The following is a 21,741-nucleotide window of genomic DNA, read 5'->3' as shown; positions in this document are numbered from 1 at the left end:
ATTTTAAAGGTGTTAAATTTGTGTCTACTACAAGTGCTAAGTGGTGTTTCAATCTTTTAGTTAATCTGATTTTAAGATGTATCTTTTTTTCTAGTCTAAACAGAGTCTAAGAGATTACTGGGTATTTAAGTACAGCTTGGTGGCATGTGAATCCAACAAAAGATACAAGTAATTTTTCTCCATTCATGACTTTAGTTTTAGGAAATAATATTTCTATTTGTCATAAATTCTTTTAAAAGCTAATAAAAATGTTTATGTATGGCTATTATCTAGTGTATATTTCAGATGAGGTCATTATTCCTTAGAAGACCGTGAGCCTAAAGGTTTGTTTTTAATTCATAACCAACCATACTAACCTATGTTAATTTACTTTTAATTATTTGAATTATTGCCCTCTATTCGACATTGGTGAGGCCTCATCTGGAGTACTGTGTCCAGTTTTGGGCCCCACACTACAAGAAGGATGTGCAAAAATTGGAAAGAGTCCAGCAGCGGGTAACAAAAATGATTAGGGGGCTGGAGCACATGATTTACGAGAGGCTGAGGGAACTGGGATTAATTAGTCTGCAGAAGAGAAGAATGAGGGGGGATTTGATAGCTGCTTTCAACTACCTGAAAGGGGGTTCCAAAGGGGATGGATCTAGACTGTTCTCAGTGGTAGCAGATGACAGAACAAGGAGTTATTGTCTCAAGTTGCCATGGGGGAGGTTAGGTTGGATATTAGGAAAAACTTTTTCACTAGGAGGGTGGTGAAGCACTGAAATGCGTTTCCTAGGGAGGTGGTGGAATCTCCTTCCTTTGAGGTTTTTAAGGTCAGGCTTGACAAAGCCCTGGTTGGGATGATTTAGTTGTGGATTAGGTCCTGCTTTGAGCACGGGGTTGGACTAGATGACCTCCTGAGGTCCCCTCCAATCTTGATATTCAATGATTCTATGAACCCTATGTCAAAACAGAAAAAATTCAGGATTATAAATATCAAACTAAAAGTTTCATAAGTAAACAGGTACTTACAGAATCATTCAAATACAATCTGCTAATGTACACTTACTCAGTCTAGAAAAAGCTCTAGTCAAAGGTACGATATTCAAGTAAAATAGCACTTTAGAGATAAATTAAAATAGATATTAATAATAATAAAGGAACTCAACTACTGCAGGAAGTTACAGACAAGAGGTTTTTAAGTATGAGAACTGATCTTGGAATCAAATTAAGATTTGGGTACTTGACTTATTCTCTTTGAAGCCATGTGGAGAGATTCTTGGCTAGACCCTTTCTCCTGGAAAATAAAACCAGCATGAAATAAATTGGATTTTTTTCCACCAAATGTATTATTAACCAAGTCTGTAAAAGTATATCCATGAGCAGATATATTCAGGAGTGGGGGAAAATATTAAATCATTTACTAGTTTGGGTTTACTAGTTGAGGGAAACAGTAACTGATTCTTCTTAAATCACTTCTTAAAATCAAAGATAATCTGTCTTTGGTTTACAAGAGCCTGATTTTTAGTCAGGCCTTCCCACAGCTTCCCTCTGTGCCTGTACAACTTTACATATTTACATTTGGGTGGAACACCACCTTTGTGAACAGCTGAAAGACTGCAACTCCTTCATGCACAAAACCCATTTGGCCGGATAGACATTTTATGTGCAAAATCTATCTATCTACCTCTCACACCATGTTAAGATCAGTCCTTTGGCCCCTATTCAGCAACGTATATAAAGCATGTGCTTAGCTTTAAGCATGTGAGTAGCCCCACTTAAGTCACTGAGACTACTCATGTGCTTAAAGTTAAGTATGTGCTTAAGTACCTGGCTAAATAGAAGCCCCTATGCATACACGTGTTAGTGTATTGAAAGAACAGGCATAAAGTTGAACATATACAAGGAGTAGACAAGACCTGAAAATACACAACCTCGAGTCTCCTTTTTCATTATACTATATGGCTAATATTTACTTATGGGAAATAACCCCCATGGTACCAGGTATCAATACATTAGAAGGCTGAGAACTACGTTACTAGTCTATCAGCTCAAGAGGAAAAAAAAAAAAAGTCTCTTTGGTCAGTTATTTAAGTCTTTTAAATTGTTCATTCTGAAAGATTTTGGCCTCAGAAATACGTTCACAGGCTTTTAACTTGCTAAGTGGACAGTAAATTCCTGGGGATCACTTCACGGTGAATCCGTGATAACCCTTGCAGCTGAGGGGAAGGGGAAGTGGTAGTGGGAGAGAATCCCAAGCAGCAGCCCTGAGCCAGAATGAGAGTGGAAGTGGCTCCAGCAGCAGACAGTAACATGCAAGAACCACCATGGCATGGGCTAGAAAACGGTCAGGAGTCAGGGCTTTAGCAGGAGACGGAGGCATATTGCCTGACCGGAGCCACTCCCATTTTGAAAACAGGAGGGATAGGTGCAAACGGACAGCATGGGTGGAGGTAGAGAGGAAAGGAAGTGGGGACAGGAGATTTGGAAAGGCTCCTACCTCACATGTGCCTAAAATGCCTGCAGCCACAAGGCCCTGTGAACAGAAGCTTCCACGGCAGCATAGCACAATAAGAAGAATAAATTGTAATGACAGGCACTTCTACGCCAGAGGGGATAGCAAGCAGGGCAATTGCCTGGGGCCCCTGCTTGCTATCCCCTAATGCTGTTCCTTGTTTTTCTATGGAGAAACAGTTGTGTCATTGACAGGCCGTGGAATTTTCATAGCATGTTAGGGGGGCAGGCTCAGAAAGAAAAAGGGTGAGAACCCCTAGGATAAGGGTAGGCCATTTGGTTTCACCTATGGGATATTGTCCAACAGGTTTTTGTGGGAGCCCTGGTCATTTACTGTGTTGTTTAGACAGACATTTTTTTGGTTTGCATATTCACATATTGTTTTCTTTTGACTTTTTCTGTCACATGGCTTTTCTAGTTAAGAAGAGCTTTGTGGCTAAATTGCTCAGGCTTCAGCCCCAGGTGGCAAGGCTGGGAGCCACACACTGGGGCTTGAGCTTTCTGCACTGGGTCCCAGCAAGTCTAACACTGTCCCTGCTTGGCAGTCCCCCCTGAAACCTGCTCATGGTCCCCCACGGGGCCCCAGATCCTGGTTGAGAACCACTGCTTTAGGCCATATTGTTCCCGACTTACAAGCCATCCAGAGAGTTGACTATCACAATTCTGGGAGAACTTGGCCTAACTACAAAACCAATGGTGCAGTTTTTCCATGGCAGTTTGTCAGCTGAGGCCCTAGATGGGCCTGATAGGGATTCCAGTAAAACCTCTTTCAAAATTGTTTCGTGGATTTGGACTTTTAGGAATTATTTATCTCAATTTGACTGAGTTTTCCTCCAAGGACCTCGACCTTCTAAGGATGCTTTCATTTATTTACCAGGCTTTGAATCCTTTTTAGAGGGGTTGTTAAGCATGCACTGAGGGATTGACTGGCACATGGTCAAGCACTTTCCATTTGTGCCAAATTAAATGCTATAACTAACACATTAACTGCTAGTAGCCTGTTTTCAGGCCTACATTATTAGTTGCTGAGAGAGCTATTCCTTTAGCTCTGCTGGTTTGTTTGCCCCCTCTGGATTCTCCTTTACCTAGAGAGTCTTTATGGACAGAGCTTAAATCTCGTAATTTTGTCCTTCTGGGAGATTAATGTCCGAGTGGGTTCTGAGGATAAGGAAGTCTTTAATCTACCCTCCAACTGAGTAAATGAGGTTTACTCACCTTCATTTCCCCTTTGCTATTTTAAGGTTATAAATTTTCTGAAATTTTAAATAAATTTTGGCTGGAGTTTTGAATGGTAGAGGGGGTGATGATTTGGAGGGTCATTTTAAAGCTCTCCTAAAGGGGCTGTGGGATTGATTAATATCAGTTGCAATTTAAAACTGGTCTTGTTTCTCAGGTGCTTTAGTGGCTTTTAAACTGGACAGCAATCATCAACTCCTAAGTCAATTTCTGCCCTCTGTCTACTTTTTCCCCAGACGAATTTTGGCCAATTGCATCTAAACTCCCGATCTTTTAAGCTATAAATTTGAAGCAAATTGAGAGGAATCCACTAATTGTCTAAAATCAGAGAGAACTTATATCCAGCGATTTGTTAGTTCTGAAAAACCAACTTTTGGACCTTAGTGATCCATCACAAGCCCCCCAGAGTATAGACTGAGATTTAAAAACAAAAAACAGGATAATCTAACCACCTAAAAGAGATATCTTCACCCTTCAAAAGATTTTTTAAAAATCCTGTTTTATTTAGCTTGCTTCACTCATAAGAAACACCTTCAGTCGCAAGAGCTGTCCAAAATAATGGTTCCCCAATCCTATTAAAGATCCTTAGGAGGGAATATAAAAAAATTTCTGAGTTAGAAAAAGTTGGATAATCAAAGAGCCCTTTGAAAGAATTTGAACTTGTGGCCAGAGGGAAAAATTCATCTGTATTTTGGACATTGGTGGCAACTACCTATGATACATGTAACTAGCTATTATTATAGTAACTAAAGCAGCCCTTATCCTCATACATGCTTGGGAGAGATTTTTTTGCCTTTCATGATACCCCATCTATCAACCATATGGTACAGTCTATCTTCATGGACCCCACCTGTTGTCCCTTTCCAGAAAGACCCCAAGGCAAGTTAGAGTTTTGAGAAACCAACTACATCATAATAAAACTCCTGGGTAGGATTTTATCTCCGCAGAAGTTTATGGGAACAATTTTGATCAGTGGGCCTCATTGTTAGCAAAATTATTTACTAATATAAATAATACAGGAATTTCTCCACCAGGTTGGTCCACCAGTATTATTTTCTTTATAAAAAAAGGCAACAAATGATCCTGGGAATTATTGACTAATTAGCCTCTTAATTATGGGTTTTAAAATCTATATCTGGGGAGATTAGAGGATTGGGTGAAGAACTGTAATTTATTTGCAAAGGAACAAGCCAGTGTCAGGAATGGCCACTCTACCATTGATAACTCTTTTGCTCCTTTGATTCATAAATATTGCTCCACAGTGGATGTAAAATTTTAATAGCCATTGCTGACCTGAAATTGCCTTTTGACTCCATTGACAGAGGTCACCTCAGGGAGAAACTTTTGAGGACTGGGCTAGATTTGGGGCACAGGTCACTTGCAGGTTTAAACTAGCGTTAGTGGATTCTCTGTAACTTGAAGTCTTTCAGCCATGATTTGAGGACTTCAGTAAACTCAGCAAGAAGTTAGGGGTCTACTATAGGAGTGGGTGAGTGAGGTTCTGTGGCCTGCAATGTGCAGGAGATCGGACTAGATGATCATGATGTCCATTCTGACCTTAAAGTCTACGAGTCTAGAACATCTGCTACTTTTTTGAACCCTTCACAGCCAAAGGGCAGCTGTTAGGATAGAGTGGCAAGGTAAGCTAACTGACCCTCTATCCATCACAAAGAACGTCCATCAGGGTTGTTTATTAGCACATTTCCAGTTAAAATTTTACAGGCTGTGATGGTTTTAGAAGGGTTGTAGTATTTTTCTTCCAAAATTGTGAACTGGTGTGTATTGGTCCCTCTTTACGTACACAGCGTGGTTTTGCTGTCCCAAACGCGTCTGGGGTTGAAGCATATGTTACAGGATTTTGATTCTGTTTACCAGGAATCCTTGACCACAAATTACCAGAAAACTAAAGTAATTTCCTTTGCCCGCAAAGCAAGGCTACATAAATGGATGACTGATGTTCCACTACATTTTAACAGGTCATGTTTTTCCCCTATTTAGGTGTTTGTTTTAATATAATAGCCAACAGGATAAACATCTGGACGAAGTAATAAAAAAAAGCATTAAGTTCCAGGCAAGCGGATCCAGGGCAGGGGGCAATTTAATCACTTTTTCCTCTTAGAGGGCTAAAGGCTAAACTCCATGACCAAATATTACGTGGTGTGGAAATCTGGGGCTGGAAAACTCCTAAGAGTCTTAGGAGTTGAGCAAAACAAGTTTTTAAGGAAAATGCTCAGCCTCTCAAATTTCACACCAGCTGCCTTACTTAGACCACAGGTAGGGAAATGTGCTATTCTGAGTAAAGCTCAGTGAATTTATATTAATTCTTGGCTGTGTATTCAGCTTATGAATCCACAGCATCTTCCAAGGCAATGTCTGAAGGAACAACTTAACAAAACACATACCCTAAAGTTTCTCTGACTTTAAGTCCCTGCTTTGGTCTTTGGACTTCTTGGAACTTGACCTGGCAAGACCTGGACAAAAGTGTGAAGTCTTTATAATCATGTTTGGAGCAGAAGCTATTTACAAACAATTGGATATGGAAGATATTCCTACAACAAATACCCCCTTGGCTTTCTCATTTAAAACAATATTCAGTTCTGAGAAATATTTGGACATTTTTAACAACAACGTTTTAAGGAGAGCTTTTGCGGTTCTCCATTTTCAAGCTATGATAGATAAATTCATGGAGGATAGGTCCATCAATGGCTATTAGGCCAGGATAGGCAGGGATGGTGTCCATAACCTCTATTTGCCAGAAACTGGGAATGGGTGACAGAGGATGAATCACTTGATTACCTGTTCTGTTCATTCCATTGGCCACTGTCAGAAGACAGGATACTGGACCAGATGAACCTTTTATGTTCTTATGCTCTCAGCCTATCTGAAAGGGATGTATGCTGGTATTGAGAGACAATCACCTTTCTCTGTGCAGGTGTGGCCAGATCAAAGATGTAGCACACGTCAGCTTTCCTGTAACCTGTACTGTCATGTAAGAAATAAATGCTTAGCTCCATTCCTGGCTCAAAAACCTTTTACCACACCAGCTAAAAAACAAAAATACTTGTTATGTAGTGAAAATATCTTAATTATACAGGCTGATGCACTATTTGCCTGGTTGGCCACAAAAACAAGTACAAGTGAAAGAGAGGTTCCTTATGCTCTAGATGAAATTGGGTATTTTTAACTCTTATTTTATTTTCATGTTGGTGAGGATGATGGGTTAATTTTGTGGGTTTTTAAAATTTTTTGTATATTTAAAATATGTATCCAATTTATTGAACTTTGTTGATTTTAAAAACATGTGGTTATCTGATATTCATTATTACTTAAGACTAAAATACTATATTAATAAATTGGATTTGATTTACAGTGAATAAGCAACTGCAGTTGCCCACTTTTGATATTATAAGATCTAATACTTCAAAAGGGAAAATCTCCCTCCTATTTCAGGCCCATCAAAACTAAGCTTTGTGCCAGTTTAACTATTAGATAAACACTTTGCAAATTTTGTGCAACAGACCAAGACATCCTGAATTAGTGAAACCTCTGGTGTTATGAAAACTCCTTCCCATTTCCAACGGAGGTTGGTTGTTGGTCAGGGGTGTGTATTTTTTCACACCTCTGACCACCACAACTATGCCAGTTTAAGTTTTTAGTAGAGACAAGGACTTTTTTTTTTTTTTTTAAGAAATGAAAGCTGGGAATCTGGAGAACAAGACAGCATCTTGAAAGAGGTGTCATCATGCCAGACTGCCACATTGGCCAATCCAATCCAAGCCCTGGCAAAAGATACGCCTGCATAACATCTGTGGTGCTGTGGGGAATCAAAGCTAGGTTTCACAAAGCCCAGGGCAGCCTTCTATACAGTGAAACATTATTCCTCTTGCAACTGAAGTGCCCCTATTGGGATATAGGATTAAGTGATCAACTGTGGCAAAATGGAAGTTATCTGACACACATCTGTTTCCTCTCACTTGAAAAACAAGTCATTTGGTTATGAATTGGGAAGTAAGCCAAGTAAGTACATACCCTGTTAAATAATCATGACTTCACCTTGTCCATATTCATTGACTTACCTTATTATTTGTATTAAATACAGAGTGCTACATACAAAGCATCACCCGCTATCCTTTAATGCTATTGATTTGATTTTGTTATTTTTAAACACTAGTTTGTGCTGCTGCAAAACTGCTTCAATCTCATTCTAACACGGTCAACAACAGTAAGAAGAGTTTTAGCTAAATACCATTTTTCAATAGGAAAATGCTCTGGCTGTAGCAAATAGTAATGTTCTTACTTACAATCTGCTGAAGTAAACCCATTTCTGTGCAAGTGTAGTGACTTGTGCACATTCATTTTGTGGGCTTACACATAAGCTGAACATAAGGAAGTATCATTTTTAGATATCTGGATTGTTTAATACTTTTGTGTTCCTTTATCATACGGTTCATCTTAGATCTTGTATATTATGGGCTCATCTAAGGCCCTGATTCAGAAGGTGCCTAGCTATAAGCAGATGAGTAGTTCCATGAAATCAGCTGAACTATTCATAAGCCTGCGTGTAACTTTAAGTACATTGTTGATTTGGGGTCTAAGGGTATGTCTATACTGCAAAAAAGAAAACAACCCCCCCCCCCCCACCACCACACACACACACACACAGGGCAGAGAGCCTCAGAGCCTAGGTCGACTGACACCCCCTCTCCCTCTCTGGTTTCAGAGCTCAAGCAGGAATGTCTACACTGCCATTTTTAGCCCTATAGCTGGAGCCTGAGTCAGCTGACCTAGACTTTGAGCCTTGCTGCTGTAGGTTCTCTTTTTTTTCCCCTCCTATTGCAGTAGAAGTGACCAAGGGGACCAAGCAACACAAACTAAATACACACTAAGGCCTTGATCCTGCAGACACACATGTACTTAACTATATGTATTAAGTAGTCCCATTGACTTCAGTAGAATTGCTCAAAAGCTTGGTGAAGCATGCGCATGCTTGCAGGATTGCGACCTGAGAGAAGAAAACTACCTGAATTTGATTTCTTCCCATATTGTAGTGTTTATCTCTACCACAACATATTTACCTTATTAAACACACACACAAAAAATTCACGCCTCAGGACCCAATTGCAACCATATCAAATACTTAGGTGTTTATTTGAAACAATCTGCAGTGCAAAAAAAACTGAGGCTTTTACATGTTTATATGGTAAGGACTTAAATATTGCAAAGCCTGGTGGGGGGGAGAAGGGGCGGTCATATCTGTGTGGGTAGAGAGAAGAAACTTTTCTGACTACTCTGCTATACTTTTAACAAATCATTCATGGAAGAGGCTTCCTGAACTCTGAATAATCCACCATGAACAGTTTTACCAATACTGTAAAGCATCACTTGCCTTTTAAGTTTCATTTCAAAAATGCATTTTAACACAGTGTACTACAACCTCAGGGCCTGAATCTGCCGCAGGATGCTTGCATATAACTCTTATTGGAGTCAATGAGGGTTGCAACATGCATCTTCAAAGGCAGATTCTGACCAGATAGGTTTAATTTACTCACAGAATACAGCTCCACGATCCATTAAACAAAATATATAGAGTAACCATCTGTCTTTGATTAACTGCTTTCAGCCTGATGGATAAACAGACTTTTTACTTTCTTCTTTTTCTCAATTGCTTTGAACACAGATGCAGTCTTTCCATAATTAAACTCAGCACTGCAGCTCCCAGACAGATTAATTCTGGAGAGCTTGTCAGGCATGTCAGCTGATATACAAGTTCTGTGTCTTGTCTCCACTCTTTTTTAAAAAACAAGCAGCAGCTCTCCTAGAAGTGACTGAATTAACCCATGAAAGTGATGCCAGAGTACAGCTCTGTTCTGCAGTTGTATGCAGGCTCTTATGGGCTGACATGTTTTAGGAACTCCTCCATTCACTGTAGTTTAGCCCAATGCAGCAAAGAAAAAAAAAAAGTGAAATTTCAGTCTCCAGAGATTATTTCCTGTGGACAGAGTAAATGAAGTTTAAGCGGTCCTGCCGCACTTACCGTCTACTCTACAGCCTCCTGTGGGAACATCAATAGATTCTTCTTGATACATTTAATGAATTTTATCACTAGTGATAACCCTCCACCTGGGCCCTGCCATAGGGGGAGTATCTTTAAGATAGTTCATTTCTCCTCCTTTGGCTCTTTTGAGACTGCAAACGAGGGCATCAATTGTACTGATAAATATCCCGGTGGAACAGGACTGCGACCATTTGACTCATTTCACTCTTTTGCTCATTACTGAACAGGATCTTTATTAGTTACCAGCCTCCTGAATCATGTAATCATCCTAGAAGTTACGTACGAAACAATAAGACCCAAGATACAGTAGATGAATTCAAACTATTTAAGACAGATTGTTTTAGACAGAAGTTCTGATCTCAGACACATACTGTTACTTCAGTGGGAGCAGCATACACATCCGGGGACAGAGTTTAGCCCTAAATTGCTATCAATAATGAGATCCTAACTGTTTTCATTTTCCCCTCTTTCTAAACATACCCTACAGCACATCAGAGATTTTAAATCAGAGACTACAACTACAATTGTTAAGGTTAAGTGTTTCCCATTTTTAAAAACCTCTTATTTCATGGCTTTCTAACTCATGTGTTAAAATGTTTATTCTGGGCTGAAAATTGGCATCCACAGTCTCTGCCTAGAAGCAATTTTTCATTTAAGCAAAGTTTCCATTCCAATTTTTTTTTTCCAGCAGTTAAAATAAAACTGTTGTGTCATAAGAGGGGCTTTAAGAATTCCAATGATTACATTTCATTACAAAGAAGAGTTAATTACCATTAGTTTGAAACAGATTTAATTTGAATTATTTATAGTCAAAATATAATAATTCACCACATATTGACTGCCTCATGATGCAGGTCAAGACCTGGGAAATGCCACTCAGTAGCCGCATACAAGAGAATGGCAATATGCTTTCAAAACAGCTGAAAAAGCAAAGTCTCACAATTATGCCAAAAGTCTGCCAAATGAACACAGAATTTAGTTGGTGCTGGAAAAAACAACAATGGGCTAAATTCTGCTCCCAGCGACCCGCAACGTTCTTATGTACCAGAGAGTATAATTTTAGCACCACATGTTTAAGTGTTGCTAAATGGTTATAATTATGCTTATCTTCCTCCAGGGGAAGATTTCCAAAGGCACAAATGGGAATTAGGCACCCAAATCCCACTGACTTCCCTTTGTGTCCTTTGCAACTTTGAAAATCAACCCCTACTAAAAAGAATAATTTTATATATAAATGAAAAAAACTTTTGAGAAGGGAAAATACCACAGTTAATTATTCTAAGTAGTTTGCATTTAAATGATGTCTTTCATTCAGGAATGTCTTTTACAACCATAAGCAACTGAATCTTCACAAACTCCCTGTTAAGGTAGGTTTAGCACTATTACCCTCATTGTACAGATGAGTAAAATGTGTCACAGAGAGTCACACAGCAAGCCAGCAACAAAGACAGGAACAAAACACAGGAGTCATGGCTCTCACGTAGGCAAACATCACCTCCACCAATGTTCCCTCGAATTTTTTCCACCCATGTGCAGAATAAATGTTATGTGCACCAAGGTAATGTGCAGATGTGCGCCACCAGTAGAAACAAAAAACCTAGATATAATATATATTTTTAAAAGTTACCAATAGGGATACTAACTCCAGCCAGGACAAGTTAGGCATTTTAGAACTCTCTACTCAAAGAATTAAATTTAAAGTGTAAGAGAAATAAAAATTATGAAATGCATAGACCAGTCAAAAACATAAAATAACACACTTTGAAAGAATAAAATTACAGAGAATATATATGCATTACAGGAAGTACCAAGAAATAACAACAATAATGTTGGGAGGTACGTGACAGAGACAGAGTGTGTGTGTGAGTGAGAGAGAGAGAGAGACTGTGTGTGACAGAGACAGACATACAGAATGTGTGCGTGAGACAAACATTAGAAAGACAGTTTGATTGCTTGCATGTGTGACACAGAGTGTGTGTGAGACACAGAGACTGTGTGTGTGTGCTGGCTGCTGGGGAAGTTTCTGAGAGACGCCCACCTGCTGTCTCCCCCGTTCTGCAGAGCTGGGATACATGGGGCTGGGGGTTGAGACAGAGTGCATGCACGCTCATGTGTGTATGTGTGTGAGACAGACAGACAGTGTATGTGTTGGCTGCCGGGGAAGTCTCCAAGAGACCGTGCGCTGTCTCTTTAAGGCATTCACCTGAAGCCTAGTTCAGACCTCAGAGCTGCTGAGAGTCCTGATGAACCCTGTCCTCTCTACCCTGCTCTGTGGAGATGGGGTATGGGGGCTGGGGGAAACCCTGACATCAGCACCCTCCCTTTCCACCCCTGCACCCCCCTCCCCCCCACACACACACTGCACAGCCAGCAGGAGAGTCCTGGAAGCAGCTGCAGCAGCAATGTGGCTGCAAAGTGGGGCGAGGGCGGGGGGGCCACACCTGAACACACGCTGCAGGCTGGATGTGCGTGGTTCTGCTAATCAACGGCTCGGCTGCCCAAGCACACAGCTTACAGGGAACACTGACCTCCATTCCTGTCTGCTTCTTTGTGTGCAAAAAAGAACATGGTGATTCTCCCTTAGACAATTACTACTTATGACATACCTAGTATGTTTCGCTTCTCAGAAACGTGCTGTAGCTGCACTTTCATTCTAAGGAAAACTATATAGGGGGGAGGGATAGCTCAGTGGTTTGAGCATTGGCCTGCTAAACCCAGGGTTGTGAGTTCAATCCTTGAGGGGGCCATTTAAGGATCTGGGGCAAAAATTGGGGATTGGTCCTGCTTTGAGCAGGGGGTTGGACTAGATGATCTCCTGAGGTCCCTTCCAACCCTGATATTCTATGATTCTATAACTTTTATATTCCATTTCTCCTGTGTACTTTCTCTTAAGTCTTCATTCAGATTTGCTTCACTGGCATTACTTATTTGCTATCACAAACTCAAGAATCTCAATTTCAGTATTGCCAACTCCACATATTCACCAACCATGAATCTGGCAAAAAAGCATAAGATTGGTTTAAAGATCATGAGACATCTTTAAAGTTAATACATTTGAGGGTCTCTTTAGTTGCTGTCTTGCTTTTAAGTCTTTAGGGTTTACAATTTCAAGCTCCTCTTCCCAACCCCAAGTAGGACCTTATATAAATCACAATTTCACAAAGGGCATGGAAATCATGAAAATGTCCCCACACCATGATCTTTTAAATATTTTCTTTAGAAAAGGAAAATGTCTACCACAGTCTTTCATACAAAAAAATTAACTTAGCTAGTCAATTTCAAGGACAAAATGAATTTTACACCTCAATTAGTCAATTTAGGACAAATGATTACTTGTAAAATTCATTCCGTCCTTGAAATTGACCAACATTACTTGTAAAATTCATTCAGTGCAAACTCTGAAATTCAATACTTTGCTATTTACACTGCCATGTATTTTCTAAAAATAAATTGTGATTTACACAGGGTCCTAACCATGAGGAGTAGAAACTTCTTTCTTTTTTAAATGAAAGCTCAGGTTCTCATGACTGCAAGAACTGAGATTTTCAGAAAAGTATCAAATATTGTGAGACTGGCAATAAAATCAGAGTTAGCAACAATTAATTTTCATCCATTGATTTTTAAGTATGAACACTATCTTTTACATTGTTTTGTGCTGTCTTACTATAAATGAGTCTTTTGTAAAAATGCAGGTAAAGCTCAATTTCACTGAAGTCCCAAGGAACACCCAAAACTTCTATTAAATTGAGCGATCACAGAAAAGATGGGAAATACATCTTACTGGGAAACAGAGGCTTTTTAAAAAAAAGTTGTGTGGGTGGGGAATTAAAAAAATTGGTGTTTTCCTCTGGCTACTATTTAATAGAAAAAATACATCACATAGCTATTTTATGGCAAGATATAGATAATGAAGACTTTTCTGAATACTTAAGGGTTAACGTCTCCCCTACCCGCAAGCATACACAGTCTGATAACTAGCAAAACCTAAATTACCCAGCTCCACTACCCAACCCATTCCGTGTCCTGAAGAGAGTGGTGGGGGCTGGGAATAGTACAGCTGGCACCATGGCTACTGCAAGTGTAGGACTGCAGAAGTGCCACATAGCACAGTTTTGGGAAGACAAGAGGGGCAGGATTACATCCTCCAATAAAGCACCTTTGTTAAGCCCTTTTACTCTGGCTTGGTGCAGGAAAGAGGCCATGCGCCCTTTGTATGTGCTGTAGTTTGTAACATTCACAGCGGTATGCTTCCTTTTTTGTACTAAACTTTTCTCCCTCATTCAATTAAAAAAGGAGCAAGTACAAGTTTCTTTTTCATAGCTTCTTTATTCCACACACACACTTACAAGACTTATAACTAGTGGTCTAGGGACCAAAATGTTTTAAAGTCCATTAATTTTGTGAGCCTCACTTTTTGGTGGCTCAGCTTAAGCTACCAAAGGGGTTCTTTGCTCTTGTGTAGAGAATGTTCCTGCCAGAGGATAGTTGGAGTGTGTTGATAGCTTAATAAACATTCATGTTTATAACCTGAGAAACTTTCTTTAAACATTTAATAATCTGGAGGGAGAGACTGCCTCTCTCCTTATGCGATCCTGCCACAAATGTAATTAAGAGAACTCTTGCACAGAAATTCTCTTTGTAGGTAGAAGGAACAGGGGTACAGGTTTTATGAGGGCTTCCCCGCCCCAACTTTGGAATTCACTCATTTATTGCCTTCAGGGCATGCTGCAAAGCCCATATTTTTGAACAGATAGGCGCAGAGGTTCGAGACAGCTAGAGCTAGGCTTGCCAACTTTATAATTGCACAAAACTGAACACCCTTGCCCCACCCTCGCCCCTTTGCCAAGGCCCCACCCCTACTCCACCCCTTCTCTGAGGCCCCTACCCCTGCACTCACTCCATCCCCCATCGCTCACTCTCCCCCATCTTCACTCACTTTCACCAGGCTGGACAGGGGGTTTGGGGTGGAGGAGGGGGTCTCTGGGCTGGGGCCAAGGGGTTTGGAGAGTGGGAGCAGGCTGGGGTAGGGGTGTGGTCTCTGGCTGGGGGAGTGGATGGGGGTGTGATGATTCTGAATTGCATTTTTATTTGATAGTAAGGTTCCTATAGCTTACAAGTTATTAAAAAAACTAAAATAAATAAAAAATGGTCCTCTCTCGCAGGTTGCAGCCAAGTTATGAATGAATTGGCCTAACATTAAGTGACTTAGTAGATTCCTGCTCCTAGCACAGATAAAACACATATTTCCTGAGAACAATCTCTCTCAGGCAAGAGATTACCGGCAGATGGGAGTTTATCACTTAGTTTGGCTATAATATTAATATAATATTTTACAGGTGACAATCACTGTATAACTGCAGAGTTCAAAGTGCTTTTACAAAAGGAGGGCATTATTTTAAAACTGGGCAGGAAGAGGTGCAAAAAGGTTAAAATGACTCCCACAAGATTGTAATAATATAATGTATCAGTGGCAGAACTAGGAACAGAACAAAGCCTTGGCCATATTAGATCATACTGCTACAGCACCAATTACAGAAAATAATCCCCGTGCTTTGTTTAAAAACATAGTGGGTAAAGTAACTAAGTTGGTAACTTTTCCCTATGTAATTTTATTCAATCAATATACCAAGAATTGTTTGGAATATTACAGTTCTGTACATGTAAAAAATAAATTAACTATGGAAGTTAGAGCTTAGAATTGAGAACACTACTAGTGCACAGCATCAGGATATTCAATTTCTACAAACTGCAGCTCTTCTACCATTAAAATAACATTTCCCTCTAGACAAAGTCATCCAGAGATTGAGAAAGATGTCAGTGTCAATTCATCCATTGCATGTTTGATGGAATTATACACAAATATGAATATACTTGTAATTTGACTCCTACACATTGCTGTGACAGATGAAGAGTTAAATTGCTGCATGCCCTGGAACAGTTCTAGCATTTTCATTTGGCACAAAGCCTGCTTTGATAGGCTGAATACTCTGTAAAAGACAAAGGGGGAGAGGGGAAAGAAAGGTGTTTAAATGCAAGATTCAATCATCCTAGTTTTACTGTCTGAACTAAACAAAAAACTCGTTGCTATAGGTCATATATTTAAATTCCACAACTATTCAGTTCTCCTCGTTCCCCTAAAGTAGCAAAAATATTAATTATTTGTAATAAATCATTTACAGCCAGAACCTAAGCATGCTTGGGAGATGCATAGAGCACTCAACTTTTGTTGAAGTGAATGATAATTGAGAAGGTATAGAAACCTCACAGGAACAAGCCCTTAGCAAGTACTTATATGCTATTCCCAGTTCTTGCTATCATATAATTAAGATGACCACATGCATAACGAAATGCAGCCACACAGGCAAGACAGCAATGCTATTGCATTACATAATTATAGCAGATGCAAAACAGTCAATCGATTAACGAACGGTAACTGGAACATAACAGATGCTTAGTTAGATAGAGTGGTTAAAATCCCACTATACACCACATTTGAATAATTCTCATGTTACCATATTCTTGCGTGTTACCATTCCAGACAAAGCAAAGCAAACTGTACAGATAAGAGTTTCAAATGGAAAGTAAATAGCTTGATAAAAGGAAGAAATGTTTGTAACCACGTAACCTCGCCATTATTCAGTGCTTTATATGGTATATTTCAAACTTGTCTAAAACTGACTCTACAGCACCTGCAACTACCTATAGATGAGTGAGAAAGCAGCTGCCTCCAAGAAATTCATGGGTGTTTTTTTCCTGGTTTCCTTTAGAGTGGATTCTCAAACGCAAATTCTTTTGGAGTTTTTGGTTTTGAACAAACTCCAAACAAAGCAAAGCCACTTGATTTTGCATGATTTGGAACGAACATGATAAATCAGTGCTGCTCAAAGGTTTATGAGCTTTTGGACAAATTTCCCTACGAGAGATTCTCAGAACTCCATAGTCAAACTTCATTGGGCACAGAGGTAGAATATCAAGGTGGAAGATAGTGGTGCTATTGCAAATATCAGAGGGTGGTTAAATATTTCATATGCAAATCATTTTAGATTAAATGCATTTAAAGCAAGGACTCTTGCCACTGTTTCCGCATGAATGAAGTTTTAAAATAAATAGTACCAAAACCTACCAGAGTTAAAAGCTTCAGTAGCAGGGTCATCTCCTTGAATTACAATAATGAGTCCAACCATTCAATAGTTTTCAGTAACACTGGCCCTTTGATTTTACATTTTAAATATCATCTTTTAAAAGTAGGACCCCCCCCCCCGAACAAAGTTTGCATCTATTTAAAAAAAGTGTTTTGTTTTTGCTTTCACTTTCAATCTTCCCTCCTTCCCCCTCTCTATTACCAAACTATGTCTTGAATAATACATACTAAGTTTTTTAGCAGTGGGTGGAATGCATATGCAGGCTAAGAACTTTGCATGTTTGCTTGTTTTACATTGTTAATACTTGAAAATTAGGAGCCCATTGTCTAAACCGCAGCCACTGTATCACAAACATGAGGGGCATGGCAAGTGGGACAGTTTGAATGCCTCTCGTTTCCAGATTTGCTCTGTCCCCAAGACTACTTACATTGTTTTTTGCATTGAAAACCATTGGTTAGATCTTTCCCAATTCTAGGTTACCATTCTTCCACATTTACCAATGGCTATGACAATAAGCCCACCACCACTGTTCTATGACATCAACATCCCGTAACACTATCAACTCTTCAGGATGAGACATTATTACATCACTGTAAAGCTTCATGAATATTTTATATAAATACTAATGAATTTGACTGAGAAAGTGAAAGTATGCTCCTGTTACATCCTAAAGGATATAAAACTTAAGAAGAATAAGGGCTATTATAAAAGAACCCAGAATACCTTTCTTACTTCCCCCACCAGACTAGCTTCCTCTTCCATTACTAATCGTAAGGTCTACTTATGTCACCAGCACAGGGATGCTAGGGATTCTTGTCAGATCAGGACACTGACAACTGTAGCTGCTTCGTGAAACTGGAAAAAGATAGGTAATATTGTCTGCTGGATAACAACATGGGACTTTGAAGCAGTTAGTAAGGATGAAGGGAAAGATACATACTGAAACTTGGGTCTTGAAGTACCAGTGGAATGGCTTTTCCAAGGATGAGGGCTCAGATTTGCTCCACTTTATCTTGATTAGAAATGTTTAAAGTATGAAAAATACCGTGGATGTCCTTTCAGCATGCTCTATTCACATAGACCAGATATCCCATTGGACACATTACAGTTGGTCTGTGTCACAATCCTGAAGTTGTTATAAAATACAGTCATTTTGGATATACAATCTTAGAAATGAAAGGCTGGAAGGGACCTCCAAAGGTCATCTAGTTCAGACCCCTGTGCTGAGGTAGGACCAAGTAAACTAGAACATCCCTGACAGTTGTTTGTCTAACCCAGTTCTGAAAAAACCTCCAAAGACAGGCTTCAACAACCTCCCTTGGAAGCTTATTTCAGTATTTAACTACCTATATCTCCTTTGCTGGAGATTAAACTGATTACTTCTTGCCCTATCTTCAGTGGATATGCAGAATTAATCGCCGTCCTTTGTATAACAGCCCTCCACATAGCTGAAGACTTAACTGGTCCCCACTCAATCTTTGAGTCTCAGGACTAAACATGCCCAGTTTGTTTTGTTGGGGTTGGTTTGAACTTTTCCTCTTAGATCAGGTTTTCTAAGCCTTTTGTCATTTTTGTTGTTCTCTAGACTTCGTTTGTCCACATTCTTCTTAGAGTTTGGTGCCCAAAACTGGACACAATAACTCCAGCAAAGACCTCACCAGTGCCAAGTAAAGAGGAACAATTACCTCCTATGCCTTAGATAGGACACTGCTGTTAGTACACCGCGAAGTACAAGCCTGTTTTGCAACTGCACCACACTGTTGGCGCATATTCAATTTTTCCTTCTTAAAGGGTAGTACTTTGCATTTGTCCTTATTGAATTTCATCTTGCCAATTTCAGACCAAGTATCCAAGGTCATGGTCCTTTTGAATTCTAATCTTGTCTTCCAAAGGGCTTGTAACCCCTCCCAGTTTAGTGTCACACACAAGTTTTATAAGCGGACTCTCCACTCCATTATCCAAATCACGAGTGAAAATATTGAATATTAACAGCCCCATGTGATCATGCTAGATACCTTCTACCAGTTTAATAGCAAACTATTGATGGATTTCTCTGAAAAATCAGAAGTCATAAGCATGTGCCATTTGAGTACTCTTTTTCAATACAATGCACAAAGCTTCCATACATGTTTATTGGGGAGGGAGGGAAAGAGAATCCAGAAGTTGTGGAGGAAAGAGCTTCAAAAACATAACCAGGAATATTCATGCTTTTAGTTAGGTCACACTTGTTATTGCTGAAATACCTCCTACATCACTGCTGCTTGTACCTACAGAGTCATTGTTGCTGCACAGTTAATGCAGTATGATGTACAGATCAAAGAGAAATTTTGCCTAAAGATAGTTGCATATGTTGTACCTTACATGTAACCTAAAGTTTATGCAGCTGAGAGATTTTAATTTCTTCCAAATGATCAAAGGAAGCGCACCTCTCACCTTCAATAATTAGAGCTGAGGATTCATGGCAGGTTGATTTGACACAGCTCTCACACAAGATGAGAAACTGAGGTCATCACACATCAGTGAAAACGTATGGATTCACAGACAGCTGTATGAATTACTAGCATGTGATGAACCTTCCTTGTTATCTGTTTTGTAGATCAGTGCACTTGGATGAACATCAACCACAATGGGAACTCAATTTATCATTGAACTTAATATATTATCTCAGAATTATAAAGTCTTTTTACATAATTGGGAGTCTAGTTTCAAGTGACTAAAGCCAAGAGATTCAAAAATTGAAGCTCAGATTCTGTCCTTATTTATGAGAACAGACACAGCTATGAAAATCTTGCATTTAAGTTTCTCTCTCCAACAATATTCTAAGTCTTTGAAAGACGTTTTATATACATTTACTTTTAAATGGTTTTAGTCTCTGGGAAGCAAAACTCTGCAGCTCTTGCTTTTATATGTAGTTGTGCTGAATTACTGGAACTATTCACCAAGGATTGGGTCCCTTGTACTTAAAATTATAGAATATGAAATTAAGCCTCCCCTACCTCCAAAACACAGCTGCAACAACACTGGAACACTTCCCAATCAATATATTTACAAACAGTAGTTATTTGAACCTCACAACACCCATGAGCCAGGAAGTATAGCTTCCCTGTTAAAAATGGAGAAACTAGAGCCAAGAAAAGTTAATATCAACATTTTTAAGTTGGTTACTAATTTTAGGTGCCCAGCCTGAGATACATAAGAATGTTTTAAGAGACCTTAAGTACCCATTACCCATTTACTTCTGCTGGAGTTAGTACTCAGCCTCTCTGAAAATTAGGCCCTAAATGCCTCTAGTAGGAAACCCAAACACGGAGATACAACATGAGCAGCCACTTTTGAAAAGTTTGGTTAAATCGACTTGTTCAAAGTCACTCAGTAAACAGATGCTAAAGCTATAAAAGAGAAAACAGGAGTTCTGACCTTTGGCTGCATCTTCTAGCCACTAACTTGCTGCAAAATATGTAAGGTTTCTTTTAATTTTTATAAAAAGCCCAACATAACAAAAATGACCACCTTGAATTTATGTAAACCTAGATTTTTAAAAGGACGACTTTGGTAGAGGGAAAAAAAGTAAATTTTTGATTCATCAGAATAAAAAGAAAAGGAGGACTTGTGGCACCTTAGAGAATAACCAATTTATCTGAGCATAAGCTTTCGTGAGCTACAGCTCACTTCATCGGATGCATTCTGTGGAAAATACAGTGGGGAGATTTATATACACAGAGAACACGAAACAATGGGTGTTACCATACACACTGCAAGGAGAGTGACCACTTAAGATGAGCTAATACCAGCAGGAGAGCGGGGCTGGGTGGGAGAGGGGGAAGAACCTGGAAATCCTGTGCGCCCCATCATCTCAGGCATTGGCACCCTAACAGCAGGATTGTCTGGCTACGTAGACTCCCTCCTCAGGCCCTACGCTACCAGCACTCCCAGCTATCTTCGAGACACCACTGACTTCCTGAGGAAACTACAATCCATCAGTGATCTTCCTGAAAACACCATCCTGGCCACTGTGGATGTAGAAGCCCTCTACACCAACCTTCCACACAAAGATGGACTACAAGCCGTCAGGAACACTATCCCCGATAATGTCATGGCAAACCTGGTGGCTGAACTTTGTGACTTTGTCCTCACCCATAACTATTGGGCATTTGGGGACAATGTATCCCTTCAAATCAGCGGCACTGCTATGGGTACCCACCTGGCCCCACAGTATGCCAAAATTTTTATGGCTGACTTAGAACAACGCTTCCTCAGCTCTCAACCCCTAATGACCCTTGTCAAGGTTCCTTCCCCACTCTGAACGCTAGAGTACAGATGTGGGGACCTGCATGAAAAACCTCCTAAGCTTATCTTTACTAGCTTAGGTCAAAACTTCCCCAAGGTACAAAATATTCCACCCTTTGTCCTTGGATTGGCCGCTACCACCACCAAACAAATACTGGTTACTGGGGAAGAGCTGTTTGGAAACGTCTTTCCCCCCCAAAATACTTCCCAAAACCTTGCACCCCACTTCCTGGGCAAGGTTTGGTAAAAAGCCTCACCAATTTGCCTAGGTAACTACAGATCCAGACCCTTGGATCTTAAGAACAATGAACAATCCTCCCAACACTTGCACCCCCCCTTTCTTGGGAAATGTCGGATAAAAAGCCTCACCAATTTGCATAGGTGACCACAGACCCAAACAATTGGATCTGAGAACAATGAAAAAGCATTCAGTTTTCTTACAAGAAGACTTTTAATAGAAATAGGAGTAAACAGAAGTAAAGAAATCACCTCTGTAAAATCAGGATGGTAGATACCTTACAGGGTAAT

General features: G+C 39.8%; 1 long non-coding RNA gene across 1 annotated transcript in view; it reads right to left on the bottom strand.

The window, feature by feature from the left end:
• Positions 1-14,096: 14,096 nt before the first annotated feature.
• Positions 14,097-21,741, bottom strand: part of LOC311528815 — a 20,607-nt gene continuing 12,962 nt past the window's right edge. Inside the window, exon 4 of the long non-coding RNA XR_014713708.1 lies at positions 14,097-15,771. This is a non-coding gene — a long non-coding RNA (uncharacterized lncRNA). The remainder of the gene's footprint in view (positions 15,772-21,741) is intronic.

This window comes from Lepidochelys olivacea, assembly GCF_965140295.1.
Source record: "Lepidochelys olivacea isolate rLepOli2 genome assembly, chromosome: 12".
Taxonomy (NCBI): Eukaryota; Metazoa; Chordata; order Testudines; family Cheloniidae; genus Lepidochelys; species Lepidochelys olivacea.
The sequence above is the reverse complement of the archived record's forward strand: the minus strand, read 5'-3'. Positions and strand labels throughout refer to the sequence as shown.